The sequence below is a fragment of the Peromyscus eremicus genome, chromosome 5 (assembly GCF_949786415.1).
Source record: "Peromyscus eremicus chromosome 5, PerEre_H2_v1, whole genome shotgun sequence".
Classification (NCBI taxonomy): Eukaryota; Metazoa; Chordata; class Mammalia; order Rodentia; family Cricetidae; genus Peromyscus; species Peromyscus eremicus.
The window spans coordinates 6203021-6219488 of NC_081420.1; the positions used below are offsets into that span (position 1 = coordinate 6203021).

The 16468-nt window shown below is 46.7% G+C and overlaps 1 long non-coding RNA gene across 1 annotated transcript; it reads left to right on the forward strand.

The window, feature by feature from the left end:
- The first annotated feature begins 218 nt into the window (after positions 1–218).
- Positions 219–14254, forward strand: LOC131910897 (uncharacterized). The gene is made up of 2 exons (XR_009379239.1): positions 219–725; positions 14111–14254. It is a non-coding gene; the product is annotated as an uncharacterized LOC131910897 (long non-coding RNA).
- Positions 14255–16468: the final 2214 nt, after the last annotated feature.

A 16468-nucleotide genomic window follows, 5' to 3' on the forward strand; every position in this document is an offset into this window, starting at 1 on the left:
GTCTCTTGCCATGTTTCCCTTCCGATCTCAGGACTCAAGAATGAACGGGTAGCTGACCTTCACCTTGCTCAGCGCCTTGCTTGGCAAAGCCTCCTCTCTTACCTCCTTGTCTGTATCTCACTAAAGCCCTGTGCTGAAAACCTAATCCCCGTATGTCACAATAAGGCCCTTTGTGAAACAAGATTCTTAGAACAATACAGTCAAGCTGAGATAATTAAGGTAGGCCTTGTAACCTAGTATTATTAGTTTGTTTTTCATGTAGAGCAATATTTGGGCTCAGAGATAGACAGGCACTGGTGGAAGACTATAAAGAGATGCAGCCAGCTGAAGATGAAGTCAGAGATGGGGTCATGTACCTGTAAGCCATGGGGTATGAAGTATTGTCAGTTGCCATGAAGAGTCTAATGCAGGGGCATGGCATGGATTCTGCCTCACGGCTCTCAGAAGAGCCCTCCTACCAGCCTTGAAGTTAGACTTGGAGCATCAGGAACTTAAAGACGATACAATTCTGTCAGCTAAGACACCCATCTTATGGCTGCTTTGATACAACAGAAACGAATATGCCCCCCTCTGCCATCTATGTTGCGAACTTCATCTGTCTCCACAGTCCTGCTCCCAGCAAGCCACTCGGCGATCTCTCCCATTGCACAAGCCTGAAGCCTGGAGAACTGGGCTGGCTTGACGTTAGGCGTGCATAACAGTGACGGTTTAATCGAGGCTCCCAGGTATTGAGGGCCTTTTGGCCATTATAGGTATTTCTTTGAGGAGGTGCAGAGCTGGAATTAAAAAGAGATGCAGACCCAGACATCTTTTATATCCATCCCATCCCTCTGTACTTGAGGCTTCCCGAGGGGCACTATTGATTTCTTCTCTCAGCCATGGGGCAGGCATATATTGAGAGTCACATGTATGTAAATAAGGACTCCGCAGCCTGCCTGCTTTTCTATTCTTCTGAGAACTATTGATTCTGACTTGGGAGCGTTACCTGCAAGTTCTCTCTTCACCGGTTTCTTCTTATTGTGAGTGAGCCGCACCAGTGTGTTGAGGTGCACAATGTAGGCTTTGTAAAGCATCTTGCAAGTTTGGCGGAACTCTTTGGAAGGCTGAAGGCGAGGAAGGCTGTTTTAGAGTTGTATTGATCTGTAGCAAGTTATTGAAGTTGTTGCAAATGCTTGCCTCCATTTTCCCATTCACTGATCACTGGTCTGCAGAATTAAGAGTCAGGTTCCAAAGGGCTGTTGGGCTGTCTTCTCTTGATGGAGATTTAAGCATGCCCCTGCACCCCATCCTTTACCCTTGTATTACCCTTGGCAACAGAGGAGCAACATCATTGTTGAAATTTTGTCTTGTATTGAAACGACTTTAACACATTTCCTATGCTTGGTCTATTCAAAATGTTTTTAAAAATAGTTTGGGGGCAGGCAAAGGAATTGTTGTTTGTAGAAATCCTAGGCAGGGTACAAAGACATCAAAGTCTGCTATACTCAGAAAAAGCACATGCAAATCTTTCACATTAATAATTCACAGTTGAGTGCTGGCACTGTGGCCCCCTGTCACAAGTGACAATTTGTTTAACTTTGGTAAAGGGCACAGAATTGCTAAGCTCACAGGTTCTGTTTTGGTCTTACACTTGCTTTACAGACTTGATTTAGGCAAATACCCGGTTTTATAAATGAGTAATTATGTATGTCAGGAAGGCTCGATTTTTAAGGGACAAAGTTGGTTCTATGGATGTTGTTATTACACACTATGGTCCTGATGAGACCTATCCGAACCTCCAGTTTCCTAGTGTTTATCTTTATCCCTTCTCCATTTCTCATTTATTCATTCTATACTGGCTGGGGACCACCATCTTCTAGGTTTAAACTTGGCTACAGACCAGAAAAGCACAGCCTTGGCTCACCAAGCTCCAATCTGTGTGCGCAGGATGTGGTCCACAGCCCAGCAGCTTCAGCTCAACCTGAGAGCTGGTTAGAGATGGAGCATCATGGTCCCCTCTGCAGATCTACCAAACCACCTGGAGTTTATCAGGTGATTCCCGCTCCTAGGCAGGAGGAAATGTATGCAGTGGGTAATCACAATATGACATGAAAATGTTCAAGTGTGGCCCCTGAGTGGAAAAGAGCAGCTCATGTCCACATACGCATGGGAAGGACTCAGAGAAGGTCTGGCAAGGTTGGGACTCTTCCAGCTGAGACCAAAAGTGTAAACAGGAGGAAGAAGGCCGACACTGGGTGGCCCCATGAAGTATGAGGTCCCAGGCAGGGATGTGTACTTCAACTCAGAGATGACAGACTATTGGAGGAACTTTAGATTGTGAGTTGAGCCCATGCTGGGCAGTAACATGGGAGTCTGAGTGATGTTTCAGGGTCATACACAGGAAGCTTGGACTTTCCCCAGAAGGTCACAGGAGCTGTTGAGGCCTTCAAACAGAATTTGGTTTGAGAACATAACTGGACTATAAACAATCCCCTGGGCTGATATGTGAGGAGGGTTAGTGCAGGGGAGAGGGGTGGGGGGCGTGTTTAGGCTTCAGTGACAGGTCTGGGTGAAGGTGGTGATACTAGGAAGGTCAGCAGTGGTATCTGAGAAGGACCTGGGAGCAGAGGATGGAAGGCCCACAGGAAGGGTCTTTGGTGGATGCCCAGCAGAGTCCTGCAATCATCTCTGACTCTTACTTCCTGGAGACTGTCCCAGCAGCCCTAGTCTGGGAAGCTTGGAAGTTTCTCAGTTCACCTCTGCACCTGATCACCTTCTTAAGGACAGATCTGTGGTTGTGTACAGAGCCAAGCAGGCAGCTGGGCACACTGTGCTAGCTGGAACCCTCCTTCTGAGCTGTGACCCCTTTTCAGGTGATGTTGACTTTCTTTGGCTGAAGAAGGTGAGCCTGGCAGAATTTGCTGGAAAATCCACGTTTCCCTGTTTCATTCTCTTTGAGTGCTAATTCTTGTTTGTGTGGCACTTTGCAGTTCGGGCAGACTTTTCATACCCAGCATCTCATTTGCACTCCTTCCAGCAGCCGAGTGTGCCACTTCAGAAAAGGCCCTGCATCCCTGGCTCAGTGTTAATCAAAGGCTGATTATCTGCGTCCTTCTCTCCTCCCACTCTTGCTTCCTGCCTTTGACTGGGACTTGGAGTTGGAAGCAGGCCAGGAGTCAGGTGATGCAGATAAGTCAAAGGCACCCTATCCCTTGGGGCGTGCCCCTCACGAGCCAGGAAGGTTCTAGTGGAAGGGGTGGGCACGCTTCCGATGGCATTGGGGCTCTGACTCTGTGTAACTGGCTCCCTAAGCTGGGAGGAGTCCGCATAGTAGCATACTTCCAGCCTCCAGGGCTCATTCTTCCCAGTCACTCCACTGTGCTCCAGGAGAGAAAGCTTAAGCATGTGGGGAGGTTGGCTCCCTTGAAATTGTCTGAGAGGTGGCCTGCAGAAAGAGAACTGGGATGTGTGAGGCATGGATGAGGGTGTGAATGCTGACTCCAATACCTCCATGTCTATATCATGAAGAGCCCAAGGGCCAGATGGTGCAGACGGAAGCTGCTTGTGAGGTGCACCCCGCCCCCCACCTAGGAGGGCCTCTGTGACAGCAGTGCAGGAGAGGCTGTGTCTGTCCCACAGCGGTCCACAGCCAGCTTGTCAGAGGTCAGGCTCCATCTGGGAGGCTGTGGCACTGTGTGGAATTTGCTCACAGAGAGCTTCTTAGCTGTCATGTGTAGCAGCTGTAACCGGGAATTTGTTTACTATTTCTGGGTTCAGCTCCCCTGCCCCAGATTTGGACTGGTCTGTAATGAGGACGAGTTGATTCTTTCAGGGTCTATCTACATTCTGAGATAGTTGGGTACAGCTAGAGTTAAAGAGCTTGGGAGTATGGGAGATTCATTATCTGTCCTAGGTGGATTATTGTAGGGACTTTCCAGACTCTGGGCCTGTATTTAAATTTTATTTTGAGAATTTATTTATTTTTTTATTTTATGTATGTAGTTGTTTTGCCGGTATGTATGTCTGTGCAACACATATATGCAGTGTCTGCAGAAGCCAGAAGAGGGTGTCAGATCCCCTGGGACTGGAGTTACAGACAGTTGTGAGCTTCCACGAAGGTATGGGAATCAAACCCTGGTCCTCTGGAAGAATAGCCAGTGCTCTTAACTGCTGAGCCATCTCTCTAGACACAGGGCCTGTGTTTTTGCCAAGCCCAGATGATCCTTGGGATAAAACAAGTTGGGTGTACTAGGCTGTAGAATCTAGGCCATGTCCCTCTCTGTGTGAGTCATGGGTACCAAGACAGGCATCAGGGACCATATACAAAGGTAGTTGCACATTCTGCCTTCAACTACAAGAGCTAGTCACAGAGGAGACTGGGAGTGGACACAGCTGTGTCCCTGGACGGTCACTTCCTTTGTTGAACTGAGGCCGTGAGACATGTGACTTTCATTCTCAGCTCTGAAGGCACTTAGCTGTAGAATATCCAGTATGAATTCAAGGAGGTGGAGGGGACTTTTTGTGAGTTAGCAATCCCCAGTGTCTGGCATTTGCATTCCTGTTAAATATTGTTTGATCCTGTGTTTATTCTGATTTTGTACTGAAACAAACCCTGTATTCATTGAATTTGTTTTTGTAGGAAAGGAAAGCATGTGTGGTTCTTCCAGACTTTGCCTGAGAACTTTCTAGAGAGCTTTTGTTACTCAAGTCAACAGTACCACTGTTGACAGCTTTTGGAATTGCAAACCAATGTTGTTTGAGGAAATAACAAACATTTTCTTTGAAGTGGCCTGAGGGAAGGGAAAAAGGGTGTGTGTGTGTGTGTGTGTGTGTGTGTGTGTGTGTGTGTGTGTGTGTGTTTCAAGGAAGCTCTAAATGCCTGGGAAACTGAAACAGAACCTCTCTGGGTAGGATGTATAACTTGTATTTTAAAGCTTTTATGCCAACCAGTGTTGTGTGAAGCCACTACCTTGAGGCAGATCCTCAGCCTTGGCGCGGTGGATGTTCTGGATCATCCCTGTGTGGGCAGCCGTCCTGTGTGGTGGCATCTGTTTAGTCACATCCCTGACCTCCCACACTGATGTCAGCACACTTCTGTCTCCTCATTTGTGACAATCAGAATACCTCCAGACATTGCCAACATCCCCTGGAAGGCAAAATCGTCCCCTTTAGAACTGCTGTGCTAGAGTGCATTGTGAACCTCCAGCCCTCTTCAGTGACAGACAGCATGTGACATAAGGTCACTGAGAGCTAAGATGTGACAACTGTCTTCACAGGTTATTTAGGGCAGCAGTGGAATGACTTCTGACTTGGAAGTAGACTAAGACATTCAGGCTTTATAAACGTTTTGATTTTTCAAAAGTCTAGAGGAAGCTGTAATGGATGGACAGCTCCACACTTGGGCTGAACATCTACACAGGAGGCACCATGGACCTTCCTCAGGTAGACAAGACAGCTGTAGACTGCTGGACTGCACAAGCCTCTGAGCGTGGGTGTATGTGTGAGGGCTGAGGGGGTGTGTAATGTCTTTTCTCTTAGAAACTCTGCAGAATGGCAAATCCTATTAGTTTTTGTAGTTTGGGGAAAGGGCTGTTAATTGTGTGACATATGTTTCCATATAGAAAGTACATGTTCCAGAAAGGTTGGGATGAGATTTGCTGTGGAAGAAAGGTCTCTGGGCAGTCTTGTGTGTTTTCCAGCCTGGCTGCATGAGTATTGCTGAGCCTGTTGTGGAAAGCAGAAGAGAAATCCCCTGTGTGGCACAGGGTCAGCCACTCCCGTGGTCCCTGCCATTATCCTGCCTCATCCCCAAATCTGCTTCCCCCAGGTGCAGTTAGCTCCAGTCACCCATGGCTGGCAGACATTAAATGAAAAAAAACTTTTTAAAAAGTTTATAGTTTTTAATTGTGTGCTTTTTGAGTAGTGGTATAAAATATCTCATTGTTGTGCTTGGGATGGGAGTCATCTCTTTGTCCAGTGTTTCCATGTGTGGCCATTATATTGTCCCACATGACCACATGTGACTAGTGAAGGGTGAGTATGGTCCAGTAAGGTGCTCTCAGAGAGCTATGGAAGGAGAAAAGGAAGCAAAACAGACAGCCCACATTCCTGTGACTTTCATTGCAGTACATGGCCATAATTACTCTGCTGTACTATTAATTACACTAACAATCTCCTACTGTACATAATCTGGCAATTAAACTTTATTGTAGGTATGTATGTACAGAAAAAAAGAAATAATTAGACAGTTCATGATTTCTGCTATCTCCTGGGGGCCTTGGAGTATGTCTGGTGAGGACAAGGAACATCCTGTACTCATATTTGACTCTTCTACTAAAGGGCAATTAACTAGTTTGACCAATCAGCATTCCCCTAGCACTGTCGTGTGGTGTCTGCTTTCTAATCTTATGCTGGGACAAAGGTTCTCACTGGAAGACCCAGGAGCTGGAGAACCAGACTGAGGGTAAATGGATATTGTATCAGAGAATTGTAGCTGAAGTTTCTCAGTTTCTGCCTGGGCCCTGCAACCCTGCAGTCCCACAGCCACTCAGACCCAAGTAAACACACAGAGGCTTATATTAATTAAAACTACTTGGCCATTTAGCTCAGACCTACCACTGACTAGCTCTTACACTTAAACTCAGCCCATTTCCGTTAATGTATGTGTTGCCACGTGTTCTGTGGCTTTACCTGTAGGCCGTTACATGCTGTTCTCTAGATGGCAGACTGGCATCTCCTGTCTCAGCCTTCCACTTCCCAGAATTCTCCTCTTTGCTTATCCCACCTATACTATACTTCCTGCCTGGCTACTGGCCAATCAGCATTTTATTTATCTATCAATCAGAGCAACACATTCACAGCATACGGAAAGACATCCCCAGCAGGGAATCATTCTTTTTTAAGGTTTATTTTATTTTTCATCATATGTATGTGTTTGTGTCCATGTGTGGGTGTGTGATGTGAGTGTGGATGCCTTCAGAGGCTAGAGGTGTTGGATCTTCTGGGAGCTGGACTTACAGGAGATATGGACCACTGGACTTGGGTTCTTGGGAACTGAACTTGGGTCCTCTGCAAAGGCAGTATGTGCTCTTAACTGCTGAGCTAACTAAGTCCCCAGCTCCCCAGGGAATGACTCCTGCTTTGTAAAGTAGGAGGCTGGGGCCAACCCCAACAAAATCCTGTTTTTAGTGCATCCTGTCTGATGTGGGAGTTTACAACAATCATTGGGTGAGTTTTCTACCTCTGCTGTGGGTGAAACTTGGGCAAGGGATTGCAGAGCAGACAGACAGAGGAAATGCTTCATAATTTTGGAGCAGTTCATTCTTCCTTTTCACCAATACCTGCAGCTGAGTCATCATGGACAATAGTCAGAGTATAGACAGTCCTGTCCCCTCAGTGACCAGTTTCCCTGAAACTTCCCATGATATCCACAGGGTTGGGCAGGCATCAGGCATTAGGGTATCCTTGCATTGGTTGGAGACCTGCTCAAAGCCATCCACCAGCCTTTTGCAGAGTTCAGCTCATTTCCTGAAATTCAATTTTACCCACCCATTTAGCTATCTATCCATATATCTATATCTATATCTGTATCTGTGTCTGTGTCTGTATCTGTATCTGTATCTGTATCTGTATCTGTATCTCTATCTCTATCTCTATCTCTATATCTGTATCTATATCTATATCCTGAGAGAGGCAGGTAGGAACAAAGAGCAAAACAAAGTGTCAACAGGAGCAAAGGACACAGGACTTGGAGACTGGAGTTTATGAAATAGTCCAGTCCTACAAAGTGCCCCGTTCCCTGGCTGCCTCTTTCCAAAGCCATGGGTCACTTTCTGTGCATTACCAGCGTTTTCCACCCCCAAACTGCTCTCCTATTGGAGCCTGGAACTCTAATCACATTTCTTCACTTAAGTACTTGGTGAAGACCCTATTCCCTTCCAGAAGGCTACTGCCTCTCATTCCTATTGACCAGTGCTTCTGTCTGCCGATACTCTATTGGAAATCTACCTTATTTGGTCCTGAATGGATAAGGAGGAGGTCAGGAAATCCCCCCTTGGGGTTACAGTTACTACTTCCTTCATTGGACAGGCTAGAGATTGGCTGGGCTAACAAATGAATTTTTTATTTGTATTTTGAATTATTCATGGTGATCAATTCCACAGAGTGAGCTGAAAGAAGTGCCCAGACAAGACATGTATTTTAGTGATGTAGGTATAAAATGCCTCTTAGATTTCTTCATTTTATTTTTCCCACGCAGAGAAATACTTGTTATAAAACTATTCATTATCACACTGGGAAGAGGGCATTCCTAGGCGGAGGGGATACTGGACTGCTCTGCCTGTAGTAGGCTTACTTCGGACATTATCTCAGACTGAAGTGTTTTTGCCAAGCACTTTCTGTGGAGCCTTGCCTCTCACAGTGCCCTGTAGTTAAGTCTGCTTGGCGATGTGCATTATCACAGGGGCAGCCCCGTGTGCCTCATCCATGGGCCAGTCACTTAGGATGCTTCACAAGGCAAAGAATCAGAGAATCTTCTAGTGAAAAGTCTGGGGCACTGGTTTTAAGACCACCCACTCCCCACTAGCTTGATAAGCATTTTGTCTTCTTTCCATGGCACATCTGTGGAACTATTTGTCTCCTGGGATTGGCTGTTATTTTGTCACGGTGAACAGGGAATTTTTGCAAACTTCTGTGGGCCCTGGCAGTGGATATAGAGAGGTGGAGTCTCTGCTCTCACCAGGAGGGCCCAGACTGTGTCATTTGGCACCTTTGGGATACAGTTTCCTGTCTATTACCCTGTCTGGCTCCTAGGAGCTCAGTATAAACCAATGGCACAAGAGGGTAAGAGCAGGTGAGTTCTGTGTTTCTGATAGTTCTCTATGGTCCTTAGCATACACGTTCTCTTTGTTAGTAGGTACAACCTCAAAAGAGTTGAGACATTTCATTTTTTTCCTTTTTAAATCACATTCCCCCCTCCCAGACTTTTGACATGGTCTACCCTCCTGACACCTGGGCCATCTCCCCCAGCAGCACCTTGATACCCTCTGTTTGGGGTACACCTGCTCCCCTTCTGGATGTTCTCCATCCTTAGGATGAGTAAAAGCCCTGGAAACAGGTCTCACTGACTAGAGAAGACCCTGAATGCAGCTCCATCTATGCGTGTCTGCCAGGCACCGTGAGCAGGCATACACATTACAAGGTAGAATGTGCATCTTGTTTCTGAGACCTACCTTGCATATGTATAGAACTTAGCTTGATATTGTTCCCCCTGAAGGAGACTGTAGCCTGGGTAGTACAGGAAACATGAGCAGAGCCAGTTAAGAGCTCATGGGTGTGGTGTTGCATGTTAACTGGCAGAACTATGGAGTGTCTGATGACCAGGCATGAGTTGAGGGAAGGGTCTTCATGAGATCTGAATCTCCATCATCAGTCCAGGGATCTGGAGGGTCACAAAGCCACTGTGTACTTCTGCTCTGCAGTCTCCTCTACCTGTGAGAGCACAGTGAAGGTCTGCTGTCTGCCCAGTGGCTTTGTTTTGTGAGGGCAGTAGCTCCTGAGCATGTCTCAGGGGTGCGGGCCTTAAAGCTCACAGAAGTAAAGTGATTTGCTTTAGGATGGTCTCAGGAAGAGGCAAAGTCAGAGGTCCAGCCTGATTGTGCTGAACGGACAGGTTTTAACACAGATCACTACCCTACACAGCCTCATGGTGAAGACCTGCTTGGGTGAGCTGTGGACAAAGGCCAGGGGCACTGGGCAGATGGCAAATGCCAGGTAATGCTGACCTGAGCCTGTGCAGAGGAGAAGGGCAGTTCACCTTTCTTGTTAAAATCCAAGATCAAGATCTCTTCAGGGACCATAGCTGGAGACCCAAGGTCCCTTTACTGTCTGCCTTCTGTGTGTGTTTTAACCAAGTATTTTTTTTTCTTTAAAGAGGTCAATAAAGTAGAATTTACGAGCAGCTTCACACTGTGCCCCAGTGAATGCCCCTTGTAAATGTCATGGTCCAGCCCACCTGGAAGGATGAGACAAATAGGAAGTCAGGAGCTGTCACACACAGGGGCACACTGCGCATCAGGCCTGGGCTGGTCTCCCAGGGCAGGCCTGTGCTCTCAGGCTTGGAGTGTGGCATCTTCATATTAGGAACACACCTCCCAGGGGTTCAGGTTTACCATCTGTCAGCCAAGCCACTTCTTCAGGGCATCAGCTCCACAGACCAGTACGACGAGGCTGTGGCTTCAGATCAGAATTAGGGCTCATTCCCAGCTCAATATGAGCAAGCTTCTCTGTCACACTACCCCCTCCAACCAACCCCAAACACCTCAATCCACAGACCAGGTGAGAACTTTCCAGGACTAGGAACAAAGTAATTTTCTCAAAAGAAAGCCGGGGATGGGAGATTTTAAAATGCAACTGAGAATTCAATGTTAGCTCAGTACAGGGGGCACAGATACCATCAGGACCAGATTCTAAGCGCTGGCCTTTAACCTCAGTTTGGACCTATTTGGGGGCATGCTGTGTTCTCAGAGCTGTGCCACCCACAGCAGCTTAGTAGAAAATGTCTTTTAGTTACGGAAACATTTTAAAGTTTTCTCTTGGTTTTAATTGGATTATGTAAACCACAGTAGCCAGAACATACAGTGCTTTGGTTGGCATAGGTGTGAATCAGTGCTCTACCCTGGAGCTGGGGTGGAGTCTAGCACAAAGCCAGGGCTAAATGCAGTAGGGAATGAGACATGGATGCTGATGGCCATGTTGTAGGTCATATTGGCTTTCTCAACATGATCTGCTTTGGGCCTTGGTTGATGGAGAGTCCATATGCACGTTCATCTTTGTATTCCTGAAGCAGATAGAGATTTGTGCCCTGGCCTTGTACGTGCACTGGCATGACAGCATATACTTATTAAAGGCAATACTTATGGCTACAGCCATCATTTCAGTTTCTGCTACATGGTATTCACTGTTTGACACTTTGATGTATATTCTCAGACTTGCCTTTGAATGCCACCACCAGAGGCTGGCACTAGTCCAATTTAAAGATGGAGCAACACTCTGGAGGGGAGAGGATGCCTTGAAAAGTCACGTTCTTAGTGGAGAGGCTACATTGCTAAGAAGTCTGGTCTCCTGGCTAATACCAAATCACTACCCCCATCCTGTGGACATTTATTAATATTTCTTGACTAGAAGAAAGAATAAAGCTTATTCATATAGGAACATCATGACATAATGCTGTTACACACTGAACTGTGTGTGTGCATGCACATGTGTGCTTGTGTGTGTATATGTTGTGTAGTTTGTAGACATCCCATTCTAAGAGCATGAGACTGAAATCTCTGGTCATACCATGAATTGCTATTCAATTTTGGCCTTAGTTGGATGGTTGCCGGAGCCAGCGTTGCATGGATACTTATGATGAGACTGTACACAAGTGGAGGGTACTGCGGAATCTAATGCCAGGGGCCAAGACTTAGTGCTTCATGGTACATGGTATAAAAAGTATGATGCAAAATCTTGGTCATTAGGGAGATGCAGATGATGAGTTTACAGTTCTATAAAACTGCAGTGGCTGTGCGTTCTTGAATACAGATAAGTCAGGTATGTGACGGCCTGAGCTGCAGACAAGGCTGACTCACTAGCCCAGTCAAGGCTTGCTTTCCTGTAGTCCCATCCCACAGTTCTGCAAACAGGCATGGCTTGTCCATCAAACGGGGCTGCTTTCTGTTCCTCAGGCAGACGCTCTTCCTTTTGACCTCTACTATTGTATATTTAACAACCCAACCCTGTGCTTGGAATTAATATTTGTAAAAAGTTGATTCTCAGTGAGTACCGTCCAAGCCATCACTGAAGTCAGGCTTTGTGTGTTTAGTGCTGTTGCAGTGAGACACAGAGGTTAGCAAGGCAGGTGTCATCCCTTGCCCTGTCCTTAGGGAGCATTCCCCTGACCTGTCACCCTGGAGGCTTCACTGGCCCTTGCCTGAATGCTGTTACTCAGGTACCTGTTGTATGTGCAGCCTCTTGGCCTCTAGTCCTGCGAGGAACAGTTTTCATTATTCTGAATGTCCTTTTGTTAATGTCTCTAGGCAGAGAGCCCAGGGAAGAATTTCCTATATTCAGAATGGGAGTTTTGTAGGTTCCTTATCCAAGGGTACTCTGGATATGAATTACAAAAAATCATTCATGCTAAAAGGATAGAGAATCAGAAGACTAAAGGGGTAGTTTCTATATCCTAGGAAGTACCCTCATAGGGACTGTTGCTCAGATCCAGAGACATATTGGGGGGCCAAGACAACCACCCCAGTCTCTTTTGTGTGTGTTCTCTGCTTAGCCTGACCCCTCTCCTTAGTGTGCTTTTACAGGTGCATTGGTGGGAACTGACTATGGCGTGCTCAGGACTGTACAGATCCACATTTTAAATGACCGGTGGCGAGCTGGTCTATTATTCCACAGTCTAGTTCTGGACACTGCAGGAGAGAATAGGTAGAGCAGTGGCGTGCCCACAGCCCCGCAACAGTGGGCTGAAGGGATGGGTTTAATGGCATCAGCCAGGCCATAGGACCCATCACTCTGCTAGGCAGAGCTATGCTGCCAGGCTCAGGATACCGCCTTCTAGGTCTCCAGCTGGGAATTAGCAAGGAACATACCTTTGCCCAAGTTTAGGATGCTTTATACTAGCGAACTGTAGGACTGACCTTAGCAGACTGACCTTTGTTCTCAGGCTTAATACACCTAAGGCAGAGAAACTTCATGCTAGTATGATACAAAGTAGCTATAGTTTTAGACAATCCTTTGTCACTGTGCTACCTAAAAGACAGTGTGCCACATTAATCTCATCATTAGTTGGTGTCAATACATCCTCTCATATGCAATTATGTGTATTTCTAGAAAAGAACTTTTTTTTCACGAGTAGAAAGCATTTGTATGAATACATATGCCTCTCTGAACTGGGAATGGGCCCTCCAGACTCTTAACAATGTGGTTCTTGTAAGTCTTGTCGATGTTGAATAAACACATAGATGTATCTGTTTCAGGAGCTGGTATACGTATGTATGCAATGTGGAGCTTATCATTTGCTTTCCCTATTCTAGGCACAGCCCTCTTCTAGGAATGCATTCATCACTGAGCAGAGGGTGTGCTCACTGGAGAGAGGCCTTTACTCCTTTCTGGGCCCTGAACTGCAGGAATAGGAAGGGTGCTGGGTAGCCTGCTTGTGGCAGTGGCTGGGAGTGTTGCCTCCTGAAGCAGTTAGGTTTTCCTGTCCTGCTGTCTGTATCCATTGCTCTGCAGCGTCCTTTGCCAGTTGGTGTCAGTTCTTGGTTGTGAAAGTCCATATCCATGGAGAGGTTTGGACTGTACAGAGAGGTGAAGAAGAAATACAGACGGGTAGTCTCGCCATTAGCAAAGGCATCACAGGCCTTTTGGTGTGCTTAATTCCTGTTTCTCCTGTGCTGTGTGTGCTTTAAATGTAGACTTTAAACAGTTAGGAGCAAATGATGTGATGCTTTATGTTCTGTGTTGTTTCATAACTTGCTTCCCCCATATCATTAGCTACTCAATGAATGCATTTCTTTTACAGTTTTATGGAGGCCTAATTTAATATTACAACATTAGCCTGTTTAAAGTGTGCAATTCAGTAAGTTTCAGTCAAATTTCCAGGTTGTACAACCATCACACATCTAATTGGGGAACATTTTCATCGATCCCCAGAATTCCAAGTCCCTATTTCTCCCCTAGACAACTGCTGTGCTGTGCTGGGCCTCTCTAAATATGGCCCAGGAGACTGTATGCATGTGTCAGCCCCGGCACTGATGGGGGTTCCCTGGGGACAACACTGACATGTTGGCTTCATAGAAGTGGCTGGTTCAAATGTTACTGGAGATGCACCTCTGCAGGGCATCTGGCACTGTGTGCAGATCTCCAAGGAAAGGCAGGACAACACAAGTGTCTATGGGCAGGATCTGATCTGACCTGAGTGTTAAGACGGGAGAGATTGCAAATGTCAACACGGCTGATGGGAAAATGAGATGTCTTGTATGGGCATCTCATTGACCTCTGCAGGGACCACTTCTCAGAGTCTGGGATACTGCTTCATTCAGAACCAAAGACTATCTTCTAATGATCGATTTTTTTTATGAAGGTTATCTTTGAAACCAGAGGACCAGGAAAAACATTGTCTGATCTGCAAAGATTGTAGAACAACAGGACAAGAAGCATGGGGCCTGATTCCACGACATCCTCTCACTCTCCTTTATACCTGGCTAATTAAACTTTTCTCAAACCATTTAAATGTGTACTGGATGCTTAGAGGACCCTGCTCCCCGCCCCCCCCCCCCAAAAAAAAAAAAACAACCCTCAAACAAACTTTCCTGCATCATTCACAACTTGGCTGCCTGGGGACAGGTGGGGATGCTGCTGCTCCTGTTGGCTGGCAGGAGCATTGCTCAGACGTTTCAAAGGACACTTTGTAGAAAGTCTCCTATTTATCTCAGCAGAAAAGATCCTTGTCTGCCTGCTTCCACACTCTCTTGTTTTGAGTCCACGTTCTGGAGCTACACTGTTTTAAGGCAAGCTTGTCTCCCAGAATCCGTTCTTGGGAAGACGGTGAATTCTATGGAACTCACACCATACATGTCACATGAACAACAGAGGGAGGGGTGGACGACTCCTCTGGTGGGGACCCCAGGGAAGGGGCTGCACTGGCCCCTAGTGAGGTATCATTTAAATTCCCCTATTCAATGTGCTTAATTTTAAGAATGGTGCTTTGGACATGATGCTTCTACATCTTTGAGATTTCTCTTTCTTTTCTTTCATTGAGAAGCAGAGGCTGTTTGGATCTATCTCCCCATGTACAGACACACAGTGTTCACTGAAGGGCTTGTGTATTTGAAGATGCACTATGTGCATGCCTGTTGTTTTCAGAAGAGCTGCGTCTCAGCTCTGACCAGATCTGAGTGCCTGCCTTTGTGTTTCTAGGGGCTGGAGCATCTGATGTGTTGCATACATTACTGCCAAGTACCTTCAGAAGCATTTGCTCTGGCCTGCCTGAGAAATCCAGGCCTGGGGAGGCTGACAAAAGGAACACAGAGGGGCTCAAGGCACAAGGGAGAAATCCCTTATTCATGGCCGAGAGAGATCCATCGGAGCTCAAGTGCTCAGGCCTAGGTAGTTGGCAGGGATGCATGCATAAGTCAGACATTCCGGCCTCTGGAAACAAAGACACAGTGGCTGTAATCTGGTGCTGAGAACCTGCTTTTCTGCAGAAACCTGGTGTGTCCCTGTTACATTATGGCATTGTCAAATATCTGTATCTAGTTCTTAAATCTGACATTCCAATGTGCTGTTAGCCTCGACGTTAGCATCCAAGTTCAAATGTCTGCCTTCCCTCTTTATTCCACGCTCCCTTGTCCTCAGGCATAGCTGTGTGCACTCAGCCCCTTTGGTGGGTTTCATAGGCATCATTGGCTAGACCATGCGGTGACAGTGCAGCCTCCCCAGTCACATGCTGTCCATCAGGGTGTTGCTTAGTAAGGTGCACTCACTAGCTATTGCCACCTGCAGACCCATGCCACTTCTTAGGCCTGGCTGAAGTCCCTCTTCCTCAGCAGCAGGCCTCACTCCCTCAGGTGCTCTGCCACCTGAGTTTTGTAACATGGTTTCTGTGGAAGCCAAGGAGGACCCCTGTGCTGGAGGCAATGTTTGGGGTATGCAGTGAGTGCTACTTTCTTGATCTTGTGCCTGACATTGTATCAGGTGCTGGGAAGCAGTGGACAAACAGAGAGAAACAATAAGCCCAGATAGAAAAGTTGCCACTTTTGATACTGTTATGGGGCACAAAGTGGAGATGAACTAATGAATAAAGTGTGGGGAGAGAAGAAGGAGCAGACTCATCAAAGGAAGGGGACAGACTTGAGAGGAAGGACATGGCATATCACAGACAGGGAAGGGCTGAAGCTTAGGAGGGAAAGACTATGTGGAACTGATGAGGTTGCAGTAGTGAGCTGAAGTATGGTGTGTTACTTTAACATAGAAAAGTGATGTAATCTGAGTTACAGAGAATGCTAATCCATGCACAGATGAAGTAGGGGAGGAACAGGAGGCAGGATGAGTGCCTGTCTGGGATGTGCAGAGGCAGGGCTACTGGAGCCAGCCTGTATCTTGTGAGGCTGTCAGGGTCTGGTTGTGGTGTCTTATGCCTAGGGAATGGGCTAGGACTTGCACCAGGCAGGCCCTCCACCTGCAGAGATTCGGAAGACTCTACAGTTTTAATGTGTCTTAGGGATGCAGTTTTCAGCCTGTCCATCCTGCAGACAGCAGGGCACTCAGAGCAGGAAGTAATGGCCTTGGGTCTGCAGTCACAGGCTCTCTAGTCACCTCATTGTCCCTTTTGCTCAGTCTTTTGGACTCAGTTAAGTAGTCCGAAGGTTATTTAACAACCAAGTGAAAAGCAGGCCTCCTGGGAGCCACTGGGAATCATAGCAGATGCTGGGAGCGATTG